This window comes from Lissotriton helveticus, chromosome 2_1, assembly GCF_964261635.1.
Source record: "Lissotriton helveticus chromosome 2_1, aLisHel1.1, whole genome shotgun sequence".
In the NCBI taxonomy this organism is placed as follows: domain Eukaryota; kingdom Metazoa; phylum Chordata; class Amphibia; order Caudata; family Salamandridae; genus Lissotriton; species Lissotriton helveticus.
Window position 1 is genome coordinate 1,466,883,683 of NC_136059.1, and position 12,745 is coordinate 1,466,896,427.

The following is a 12,745-nucleotide window of genomic DNA, read 5'->3' on the forward strand; positions in this document are numbered from 1 at the left end:
ACTTTGACATGTAGCACTGAGATATCCATTCACTCACCAATACACTCATGCACACAGTCAACCGCCCATACAGCTGTTTCCACATGCACTTTTGGACCCATACATCTAGTCAATCAACTGCTCACACATCTATGCAGAGAGTCATACACCTCCCAGCCACCCAGACACACACTCAGTCTCCCATACAAATGCTTGGGCAACCAATCAATAACCCATACAGTTAATCATATAGCTAATGATCAACACATGCAGCAGTTTACAGAACAACAGACATAATGATGCACAAATTAAGACAGTTTAGTCACTAACCCATGCACTCAGTGAGACACATTTAATCAGTCACTCATACAGTCAGCCATGCCCCTACTAAATCCTTCATCAAGACACTTATGCATCCACTCATTCTTCAATATGTAAGACATATTTTAACTTTACAGAATTATACAGTCACTGGATGTAGTCATCAGTGATGTCATCAGTGATGTCATTTGAGATGTCATCAGTGATGTCATCAGTGATGTCACTGACCATGTCATGAATGATGTAATATGTGACATGATCAGCAGTGGATTGCGGGTGCGCGATATATAGTTAGTGCAACTAACTATATATGGAATTTCAATGGTTTTGTGTGAGTAAAATAAGGTTTTTTAAATGCTAATTCCTAACTATATATGGTCTATAACCTATGGTTTTTTCAGTGAATATATATATATATATATATATATTACCTACTGGCGGTCGCCAGTAGGTATATATAGTTAGGATTTTTTCTCTATGGGTTTTTTGAAAATTCTATGTCTAATAACTTTGGCGTTTGTGGACGGAATTGGCTGAAATTTTCAGGAAAATGGCACATTTTGTTTCTGAGCAGCCCCTAAAAATTGGGGGGGGGGTTCGTCCAGGGGGGGTCGAGAAAAAAGGGGGGTCCCAAAACGTGTTTTTAACATTGAGTTTTCCATAGGGCGGTTGGCCTCACTTTTAGCCCGAACGGCTGAATGGATTTGCACGAAACTTGGCAAAATTGTAGGGACTGGTAGCCCGATGTGCCTTTTGTAGGTCTCAATATATGTGCTACAGTGGATTTTGAGAAATTAACGTTTAAAAAAAGATATATATCTGTAACAGCGGACCGGGCAGCGCACCGCTTCGCGTACTTTTCGCGTTACGGAGCTTTGCGAAGCGAAGCTGATTGGCTCTCCAGTGTCTGTAAACATTCCAAACAGTCCGTAGCGGCTGCCATCTTGTCTCTCGGTAGGATCGAGAGACAAGAGGAGGCCAAAGCGAAGGGGCAAATGACCATAAGGGGGCATAGTAGATCCTCGCTGACCCCCTAGGTTTGATGTGGAGGTTTTAAAAGGGCCCCGCGGGGCAAAAAAAAAAAATAATAATAATAATCGAACGGCTGAATGGATTTGCACGAAACTTGGTAAAATATTAGGGACTGGTAGCCCGATGTGCCTTTGCTAGGTCTCAATATATGTGCTTCAGTGCATTTTGAGAAATTAACGTTCAAAAACAAGATATATATCTGTAACAGCGCTCCGCTTCGCGGAGATAAAATTATATCTGTATTACCTAGCTGTTGCTAACACCAGTTAGCGACGGCTAGTAGGAGATAGCGACCATCTTGGGCCCCACTTTGCATGTGAGTGATATTTATCACTAATGACATGCAAAGTGGGCATGCCAAGATGTTAGCGACTGGAAACAGTCGCTAACATCGCTATCTCCTATTATCAACTTTTGGAAATATTCGAGATAAGCGCGAATATCTCCAAAAAGTAACAGCTGCCCTGAGCAGTTCTTAGCCATGTTATCCAATGGGAGGTGGATAACATGGCTAAGAGCATTAGCTCGGTAATGCATGAATATCGCTGAGTTTTCAGCGATATTAATGCATTGCGGTCGTTTTTTATCGTATTTGCGATAAACCTTGATAATAGCAAGGTTTATCTGCGATAATTTCTGACGGTAAAAAAATCTTTGCAATGCATCGTTAGGGATAAATATCGCTTAACTTTGGTAATATGCCCCAACGTCTGTTAACGTTCGATTCGAAGGAAATCAGGAAGTGTTGAAAAACATTGTCTGCGCCATCTTGTCTTTTTTCAAATGCCACACTTTTGTCGTGCACGGCAGCCATTTTAGATGCCTTGACCAGACCCACTCTGTGCACGCTGTCGATCCTTAGCATGGCTCCCCACCCTCGCAAGCATCTCACCCAGGCAGTGGTCACCCCCCGCTCTCTGTCTTATGCATGGGTAATAAACCTCCCCCCATCTGCGCTGCTCTTCCCTGAGAATCACACCCTGTGCCCGCCCGACACCTCCCTTTCGCCCTATTCACTACCGCACCCTCTGACACTCATTTTCCTCTGTGTCCGATTGTCCAGGCCGGTCCTAGGCTATCAGCTAGCCCTGCAGATGTAGTTTATGGCCACAGCTATAAAGAATCACCCCTCTTCAAAGGAGTTATAGTAGATCAAGGCCCACACTCGATGAGATCCGTCACAGCAGAAGCGTTGCTATTATCTGAAAACCATCCTGTATTGTGATTGGGGAGGGGACCGAGCGTGAAGCGGAAGATTCCAGGGATGACTCTTTGTACATCAAAGTTTTTACAATTATGTGTCACATTAAAAATATATAGCACTCCGACAAAGTAGTAAGATTATAAAACTTTAATAATTTATAAATATATACAAGAAAACAAAAATAGTAATAACATATAAACATTTTTAGGGAAAAACAACGAAGTAGCGGTCGGCTGTGCGAATAGTCCCAACGCAGCACAACGTCCAGATTTCCGGCGTGGGGCGTTGCGGGGGGTGGGTCATCAGTAGCAAACTGTTGTGCGAATAGTTCCAAGGCAGCAGAACGCGCCGAAATCTAGATGACACGAAAGTGATGTCTAGTAAGTTGCCACCCAGCAAATAACGGCGTGGGGCGTCGCGGGGGGTGGGTCATCAGTAGCAAACTGTTGTGCGAATAGTTCCAAGGCAGCAGAACGATGGCACCAAGGTGATGTCCAGTAAGTTGCCGCACTGGTTTTGGTATCCTACAATGCTGCTCCGAATAACGGCGTGGGGCGCCCCGGGGGAGGCGGCGTGAACGGGCCTCTCCAGGTGGAGTGTCATCTGTTGTACTGGGGCGCCCCTTTACCGTTTCAGTTGCCATTCCGTCCGTTTTTGGTCCACTGTGTCAAAAGCCGCAATTCAGCTGAGTTGCGCCCACTCTTGCGGTGCAGCGATAGGCGGCTTTCACAGGACTCTCAAAATGGCGGCAGGCTCTTTCCTTTTTGGGCCTGGTCCACTGAAATGGCCCTGGGACACCTTGGAAATCGGACGCTTGTCTGCTAGGTCTTGGACCCCATTCTCGAAAGCGTCCCCTCCGCCTTGAGAATTCATCAAAAGTTTTGGGGGCCCCGACTCCTGCAGGCTTCTGGTGGGGAGCGGCTGCCATGATTGCTCGCGGAATGACCACGACGGAGCTACGAGATGGTGGTGCTCTCATGCTGACGCCAGTTTAGTCTGAAACATCCAGAAACAAGGTGGGGCTTTCATCGTTTGGGAAAAAAAAAAGTTTTCATCCAATGAAAAGTGTTGTTTTTAGGTCATATGATCAAGCCTTCCATCATTAGGAAACCAAAAGTAAAATGAACCAATGAAAAGTTTTATAAACAAGTCACATGACCTGTTATGCGGCATAGGGTATAAAATGCGGAGAAAATACGTTGGCACGTGAGGCGGCGTCAGTAGCGGACCGATGTGCGAATAGGCCGAAGGCAATACAACGCGCCAAGATCCGGATGGCACCGAGGTGGTGTCCAGCAAGTTGCAGCACTGGTGTGGCCATCCTACAATGCTGAAAGTCGGCGTGGGGCGCCCCGTTGGCCTGTGAGTTTGCGTCAGTAGCGGACCGATGTGCGAATAGGCCGAAGGCAGCACAACGCGCCAAGATCCGGATGGCACCGAGGTGGTGTCTAGTAAGTTGCCGCACTGGTGTGGCCATCCAACAATGCTGAAAGTCGGCGTGGGGCGCCCCGTTGGCCTGTGAGTTTGCGTCAGTAGCGGACCGATGTGCGAATAGGCCGAAGGCAGCACAACGCGCCAAGATCCGGATGGCACCGAGGTGGTGTCTAGTAAGGTGCACTGGTGTGGCCATCCTACAATGCTGAAAGTCGGCGTGGGGCGCCCCGTTGGCCTGTGAGTTTGCGTCAGTAGCGGACCGATGTGCGAATAGGCCGAAGGCAGCACAACGCGCCAAGATCCGGATGGCACCGAGGTGGTGTCTAGTAAGTTGTCGCACTTCTGTGGCCATCCTACAATGTTGAAAGTCGGCGTGGGGCGCCCCGTTGGCCTGTGAGATGGCGTCAGTAGCGGACCGATGTGCGAATGGGGCCAAAGGCAGCGCAACAATATTTTCTGATTTGAAGACACCACAAGGCGCTGAGATGCCAAGATCCGGATGGCACCGAGGTGGTGTCTAGCAAGTTGTGGCACTGGTGTGGCCATCGTACAATGGTAAAAGTCGGCGTGGGGCGCCCTGTTGGCCTGTGAGATGGTGTCAGTAGCGGACTGATGTGCGAATGGGGCCAAAGGCAGCGCAACAATATTTTCTGACTGACACCACAAGGCGCTGAGATGCCAAGATCCGGATGGCACCGAGGTGATGTCTAAGTTGCGGACTGATGTGCGAATGGGGCCAAAGGCAGCGTAACAATATTTTTTGTATGGAAGATACCACTAGGCGTTGAGATGCCAAGATTCGGATGGCACCGAGGTGATGTCTAGCAAGTTGCTGTACTGGTGTGGTCATCCTACAATGCTGAAACTCGGCGTGGGTCGCCCCATTAGCCTGTGAGATGGCGTCAGTAGCGGGCCGATGTGCGAATAGGCCGAAGGCAGCACAACGCGCCAAGATCCGGATGTCACCGTGGTGGTTTCATAGTTGAGAGGCACTTCATCTGCAGTGGGGCGCCGAGATCCGGATGGCACCGAGGTGATGTCTAGCAAGTTGCTGTACTGGTGTGGTCATTCTACAATGCTGAAAGTCGGCGTGGGGCGCCCCATTAGCCTGTGAGATGGCGTCAGTAGCGGACTGATGTGCGAATGGGGCCAAAGGCAGCGCAACAATATTTTCTGAAGAGAAGACACCAAAAGGTGCTGACATTCCAAGATCCGGATGGCACCGAGGTGGTGTCTAGCAAGCTATGCAGTTGAGTTGTGTGCGCACTTGCGGCGAATAGGTCGAAGGCAGCATAACAATGTTTTCTGAATAGAAGACACCACAAGGCGTTGAGATTCGGTTACCACCGAGGTGATGTCTAGCAAGTTTCCGCACTGGTGTGGCCATCCTACAATACTGCTCCGAATAACGGCGTGGGGTGCCCGAAGGGGGGGGGAGCCGGCGTGAATGGGCCTTCCTAGGTGGAGGCTCGTCTGCTGTAGTGGGGCGCCCCTTTACCGTTTCAGTTGCCATTCAGCTGAGTTTCGGCTGCTCTTGATGCTACAGCGACAGGCGGCTGCAAGAGGACTCTCAAAATGGCGGCCTGTTCTTTGGATTTGGGCCTGGTCCACTAAAATGGCCCTGGGACACCTTAGAACTCGGACGCTCGATTTTTTTTTCCTTTCCTGTACATGCAAAAAAAGGTAAATGCCCGGTACGTTACACGCTTCATCTGCCACGATGAACTCTCCAGAGGAACCGAAAAAAAATATAGTTGTGGTAACTATACCATGCATCGTCATATGGAGAGGTGGCACCAATTAATTATAGTGCTGCATAAAAGAGAGATTTGGAGGAGAACCCCTGACCTGCTAGTACATTCATCAAAGAAGTGGCACTGAGAGCTTCAGAGGCAAGGGAAACGGTCCCAAATATTTAGAAGAACTTTGGAAAGATTAAAATGACATGTTTAGATTGTGGCAAATTAATTTCATGTGGACAGATGAGTGTTACTCTAATAAATACAGCATATGAACATCATCATAGTCGATGGTTGGTAGAGACATTTTGACTATATCCTGGACCTGCCCGTCCTCGCCCAAAATGGCGCCGGAATAAATGGGACTCGTAACTCCTTGTTGTGTACTGGTTGCAGAACCTTGAAATCACGAGATACGTATGCAGTTTTGAAGCACATGGCGGGCGGGGACGAGAATTGATTGAATATTTCGACATCCCTATTGATATTAAGTTCTGATGTGTTATTGATTACTGTACTGTTGAAAGTTCGAATTAACGTCACCCATGGTACTTGCCCGCAAATGTATATCTAGATAATTTTATTGTAACTGGCCCTGTCGTATTTTAATTATAAAATGTACGTCCACCGATTCCGTAACTGTTAGACACCTTAGTTCTTGCAACCTAATGGCCCGCCCGTTACGTTCCTCTACAGTGTAAATGTCTATTCATCATATACGATTACAGTTTGCTCCGTGGCAGGCCCACGTGGTTATAGGCTCGTATTTGTATAATGAAATTTTCACAATAAAGGTTTTTAAAAGAAAACATGGTAGTAGTATATACATTGGTAAAGTTTTTAATAATAGTGACTGTTTTAGAATCATTAAAAGGCAAGTGAAATAAAGCAGACCAATTACATGAAGGGTAAAAGGTATAATACGAAGGAACGCAGTAAAGATAAATGGTCAAGGGCTGTTGTGTTTTCTATTCCTGCAACATAAAGTGATCGATAAGAATCTCATATTCAGGCGTATCGGCGACTAAGACAGCAGGTCGACCCTCTTTTGCTCAACGGCTCCGTCATGGGACGAAGAAACGCTCTTTTTCTCGAAAAAAGAATATATTTTACTTGCAGGACAGTTGTAAAATTTCCGGGAAAGTACATTAGCCTGGAACATTATAACATATATTTAAGAAAAAATAATGTTCGGAAGTAATGAAAAGCGTAATTTTTAGGTCATATGACCAAGCCTTTCATCATTACAATAAGAAAAGTAAAATGAACCAATGAAAAGTTTTATTAACAAGTCACATGACTTGTTATGCTTACGTTACGCGCTGCGCGCCCCGGATGACTTCCGGATGCGCTAACGCGGCGCGTCATATGACGCATTACGCGACAACGCAGGTACAGAATATAGTCAAAATGTCTCCACCAACCAGCGGTCGGAACACAACCCCTTTCAGCAGGCTAAATAGTTCTGTTAAATGACAACAGAAGGGACAGGCAACAAGAACCATCAGTCAAAGAGGGGAGGGCTAGTTCTTCTCTACCGGGTTACATTGGGGCGCTACCGGAACTGATCGAATTGGTAGTCTACAGTGTTTCTGGATGTTTCAGACTGAAGCTGGGGTTAGCATGAGAGCAGCACCATTTCGTAGCTCCGTCGTGGCCATTCCGCAACCAATCATGGCAGCCGCTCTTTATCGTTATTTTGGGCGGGGTGGGTGGCGGAGCCGAGCTGTTTTGCAGCCATCATTGTGTGGAGTTCAGTTCATCTCACTAGTTTTGTATTTGTCATGAGGGGTTGTTCCTAATGTTTCTATTTTAGCGAGGTCAAAAAGAGATCCCATTAGTGGCCTACTGATTTTGCTCGATTCCTTTTCTTTTTTTTTTACACGATTTTTTGTTATCTGCAAAGACTAAACAGAGTATTGCGACTCTGTGTTTGTTTGTAAATAGAGAATGAACCAAAGAGAACTAATTCTAAAACAGTAAATACTTGGATAACAATCAATCAAATGGAGAGAGAAGCAGGCACGACGGATTACAACGGGGGCAAAGGCCTGCGTTAACTACCTTTCACTATCTGCAAAGAGAGAGTACTCCTAATAGAAATGAGGGGGGGGGGCACCATTCAAAGCAGATCAGTGTGCATAAACACGAAAATGTTTTCACTTACCACGTACTTGACATTCGACAGCTTATGATATTTGCTATTAAAAAACCATTGAAATTCACTGAAAAAACCATAGGTTATAGACCATATATAGTTAGGAATTAGCATTTACAAAACCTTGATAATTCACTGAAAAAACCATAGGTTATAGACCATATATAGTTAGGAATTAGCATTTAAAAAACCTTATTTTACTCACACAAAACCATTGAAATTCTATATATAGTTAGTTGCACTAACTATATATCGCGCAACCGCAATCCACTGCTGATCATGTCACATATTACATCATTCATGACATGGTCAGTGACATCACTGATGACATCACTGATGATATCTCAAATGACATCACTGATGACATCACTGATGACATCTCAAATGACATCACTGATGACATCACTGATGACATCTCAAATGACATCACTGATGACATCTCATTTGACATTACTGATCACATCACTGATGACATCATTCATGTGATAATACGATGAACCTCTTCAGACTCTAATATAACCTTAGATACACTCAGTGTAAACAGACACTCATAGACTGTCACTCATCCATGGAGTTACTCAGACACTTAGTCAGTCATGCAAAGAATCAATCACACCTCCATTTCCTCAACTATACAGTTATACACACCTTACTTATTCAAACATATACTAAAACATATTTACTCACTTATACAATCCTGGATACAAGTTCACAATGATCCATACAGCCACTCACACATTCACTGGCTCTTATGCACAGTTATTTATATATGTCAACTCTCACATGTACTGTGTTTTACATATGTACTTACTTTGACATGTAGCACTGAGATATCCATTCACTCACCAATACACTCATGCACACAGTCAACCGCCCATACAGCTGTTTCCACATGCACTTTTGGACCCATACATCTAGTCAATCAACTGCTCACACATCTATGCAGAGAGTCATACACCTCCCAGCCACCCAGACACACACTCAGTCTCCCATACAAATGCTTGGGCAACCAATCAATAACCCATACAGTTAATCATATAGCTAATGATCAACACATGCAGCAGTTTACAGAACAACAGACATAATGATGCACAAATTAAGACAGTTTAGTCACTAACCCATGCACTCAGTGAGACACATTTAATCAGTCACTCATACAGTCAGCCATGCCCCTACTAAATCCTTCATCAAGACACTTATACATCCACTCATTCTTCAATATGTAAGACATATTTTAACTTTACAGAATTATACAGTCACTGGATGTAGTCATCAGTGATGTCATCAGTGATGTCATTTGAGATGTCATCAGTGATGTCATCAGTGATGTCACTGACCATGTCATGAATGATGTAATATGTGACATGATCAGCAGTGGATTGCGGGTGCGCGATATATAGTTAGTGCAACTAACTATATATGGAATTTCAATGGTTTTGTGTGAGTAAAATAAGGTTTTTTAAATGCTAATTCCTAACTATATATGGTCTATAACCTATGGTTTTTTCAGTGAATATATATATATATATATATATATTACCTACTGGCGGTCGCCAGTAGGTATATATAGTTAGGATTTTTTCTCTATGGGTTTTTTGAAAATTCTATGTCTAATAACTTTGGCGTTTGTGGACGGAATTGGCTGAAATTTTCAGGAAAATGGCACATTTTGTTTCTGAGCAGCCCCTGAAAATTGGGGGGGGGGTTCGTCCAGGGGGGGTCGAGAAAAAAGGGGGGTCCCAAAACGTGTTTTTAACATTGAGTTTTCCATAGGGCGGTTGGCCTCACTTTTAGCCCGAACGGCTGAATGGATTTGCACGAAACTTGGCAAAATTGTAGGGACTGGTAGCCCGATGTGCCTTTTGTAGGTCTCAATATATGTGCTACAGTGGATTTTGAGAAATTAACGTTTAAAAAAAGATATATATCTGTAACAGCGGACCGGGCAGCGCACCGCTTCGCGTACTTTTCGCGTTACGGAGCTTTGCGAAGCGAAGCTGATTGGCTCTCCGGTGTCTGTAAACATTCCAAACAGTCCGTAGCGGCTGCCATCTTGTCTCTCGGTAGGATCGAGAGACAAGAGGAGGCCAAAGCGAAGGGGCAAATGACCATAAGGGGGCATAGTAGATCCTCGCTGACCCCCTAGGTTTGATGTGGAGGTTTTAAAAGGGCCCCGCGGGGCAAAAAAAAAAAATAATAATAATAATCGAACGGCTGAATGGATTTGCACGAAACTTGGTAAAATATTAGGGACTGGTAGCCCGATGTGCCTTTGCTAGGTCTCAATATATGTGCTTCAGTGCATTTTGAGAAATTAACGTTCAAAAACAAGATATATATCTGTAACAGCGCTCCGCTTCGCGGAGATAAAATTATATCTGTATTACCTAGCTGTTGCTAACACCAGTTAGCGACGGCTAGTAGGAGATAGCGACCATCTTGGGCCCCACTTTGCATGTGAGTGATATTTATCACTAATGACATGCAAAGTGGGCATGCCAAGATGTTAGCGACTGGAAACAGTCGCTAACATCGCTATCTCCTATTATCAACTTTTGGAAATATTCGAGATAAGCGCGAATATCTCCAAAAAGTAACAGCTGCCCTGAGCAGTTCTTAGCCATGTTATCCAATGGGAGGTGGATAACATGGCTAAGAGCATTAGCTCGGTAATGCATGAATATCGCTGAGTTTTCAGCGATATTAATGCATTGCGGTCGTTTTTTATCGTATTTGCGATAAACCTTGATAATAGCAAGGTTTATCTGCGATAATTTCTGACGGTAAAAAAATCTTTGCAATGCATCGTTAGGGATAAATATCGCTTAACTTTGGTAATATGCCCCAACGTCTGTTAACGTTCGATTCGAAGGAAATCAGGAAGTGTTGAAAAACATTGTCTGCGCCATCTTGTCTTTTTTCAAATGCCACACTTTTGTCGTGCACGGCAGCCATTTTAGATGCCTTGACCAGACCCACTCTGTGCACGCTGTCGATCCTTAGCATGGCTCCCCACCCTCGCAAGCATCTCACCCAGGCAGTGGTCACCCCCGCTCTCTGTCTTATGCATGGGTAATAAACCTCCCCCCATCTGCGCTGCTCTTCCCTGAGAATCACACCCTGTGCCCGCCTGACACCTCCCTTTCGCCCTATTCACTACCGCACCCTCTGACACTCATTTTCCTCTGTGTCCGATTGTCCAGGCCGGTCCTAGGCTATCAGCTAGCCCTGCAGATGTAGTTTATGGCCACAGCTGTAAAGAATCACCCCTCTTCAAAGGAGTTATAGTAGATCAAGGCCCACACTCTATGAGATCCGTCACAGCAGAAGCGTTGCTATTATCTGAAAACCATCCTGTATTGTGATTGGGGAGGGGACCGAGCGTGAAGCGGAAGATTCCAGGGATGACTCTTTGTACATCAAAGTTTTTACAATTATGTGTCACATTAAAAATATATAGCACTCCGACAAAGTAGTAAGATTATAAAACTTTAATAATTTATAAATATATACAAGAAAACAAAAATAGTAATAACATATAAACATTTTTAGGGAAAAACAACGAAGTAGCGGTCGGCTGTGCGAATAGTCCCAACGCAGCACAACGTCCAGATTTCCGGCGTGGGGCGTTGCGGGGGGTGGGTCATCAGTAGCAAACTGTTGTGCGAATAGTTCCAAGGCAGCAGAACGCGCCGAAATCTAGATGACACGAAAGTGATGTCTAGTAAGTTGCCACCCAGCAAATAACGGCGTGCGGCGTCGCGGGGGGTGGGTCATCAGTAGCAAACTGTTGTGCGAATAGTTCCAAGGCAGCAGAACGATGGCACCAAGGTGATGTCCAGTAAGTTGCCGCACTGGTTTTGGTATCCTACAATGCTGCTCCGAATAACGGCGTGGGGCGCCCCGGGGGAGGCGGCGTGAACGGGCCTCTCCAGGTGGAGTGTCATCTGTTGTAGTGGGGCGCCCCTTTACCGTTTCAGTTGCCATTCCGTCCGTTTTTGGTCCACTGTGTCAAAAGCCGCAATTCAGCTGAGTTGCGCCCACTCTTGCGGTGCAGCGATAGGCGGCTGTCACAGGACTCTCAAAATGGCGGCAGGCTCTTTCCTTTTTGGGCCTGGTCCACTGAAATGGCCCTGGGACACCTTGGAAATCGGACGCTTGTCTGCTAGGTCTTGGACCCCATTCTCGAAAGCGTCCCCTCCGCCTTGAGAATTCATCAAAAGTTTTGGGGGCCCCGACTCCTGCAGGCTTCTGGTGGGGAGCGGCTGCCATGATTGCTCGCGGAATGACCACGACGGAGCTACGAGATGGTGGTGCTCTCATGCTGACGCCAGTTTAGTCTGAAACATCCAGAAACAAGGTGGGGCTTTCATCGTTTGGGAAAAAAAAAAAAGTTTTCATCCAATGAAAAGTGTTGTTTTTAGGTCATATGATCAAGCCTTCCATCATTAGGAAACCAAAAGTAAAATGAACCAATGAAAAGTTTTATAAACAAGTCACATGACCTGTTATGCGGCATAGGGTATAAAATGCGGAGAAAATACGTTGGCACGTGAGGCGGCGTCAGTAGCGGACCGATGTGCGAATAGGCCGAAGGCAATACAACGCGCCAAGATCCGGATGGCACCGAGGTGGTGTCCAGCAAGTTGCAGCACTGGTGTGGCCATCCTACAATGCTGAAAGTCGGCGTGGGGCGCCCCGTTGGCCTGTGAGTTTGCGTCAGTAGCGGACCGATGTGCGAATAGGCCGAAGGCAGCACAACGCGCCAAGATCCGGATGGCACCGAGGTGGTGTCTAGTAAGTTGCCGCACTGGTGTGGCCATCCAACAATGCTGAAAGTCGGCGTGGGGTGCCCCGTTGGCCTGTGAGTTTGCGTCA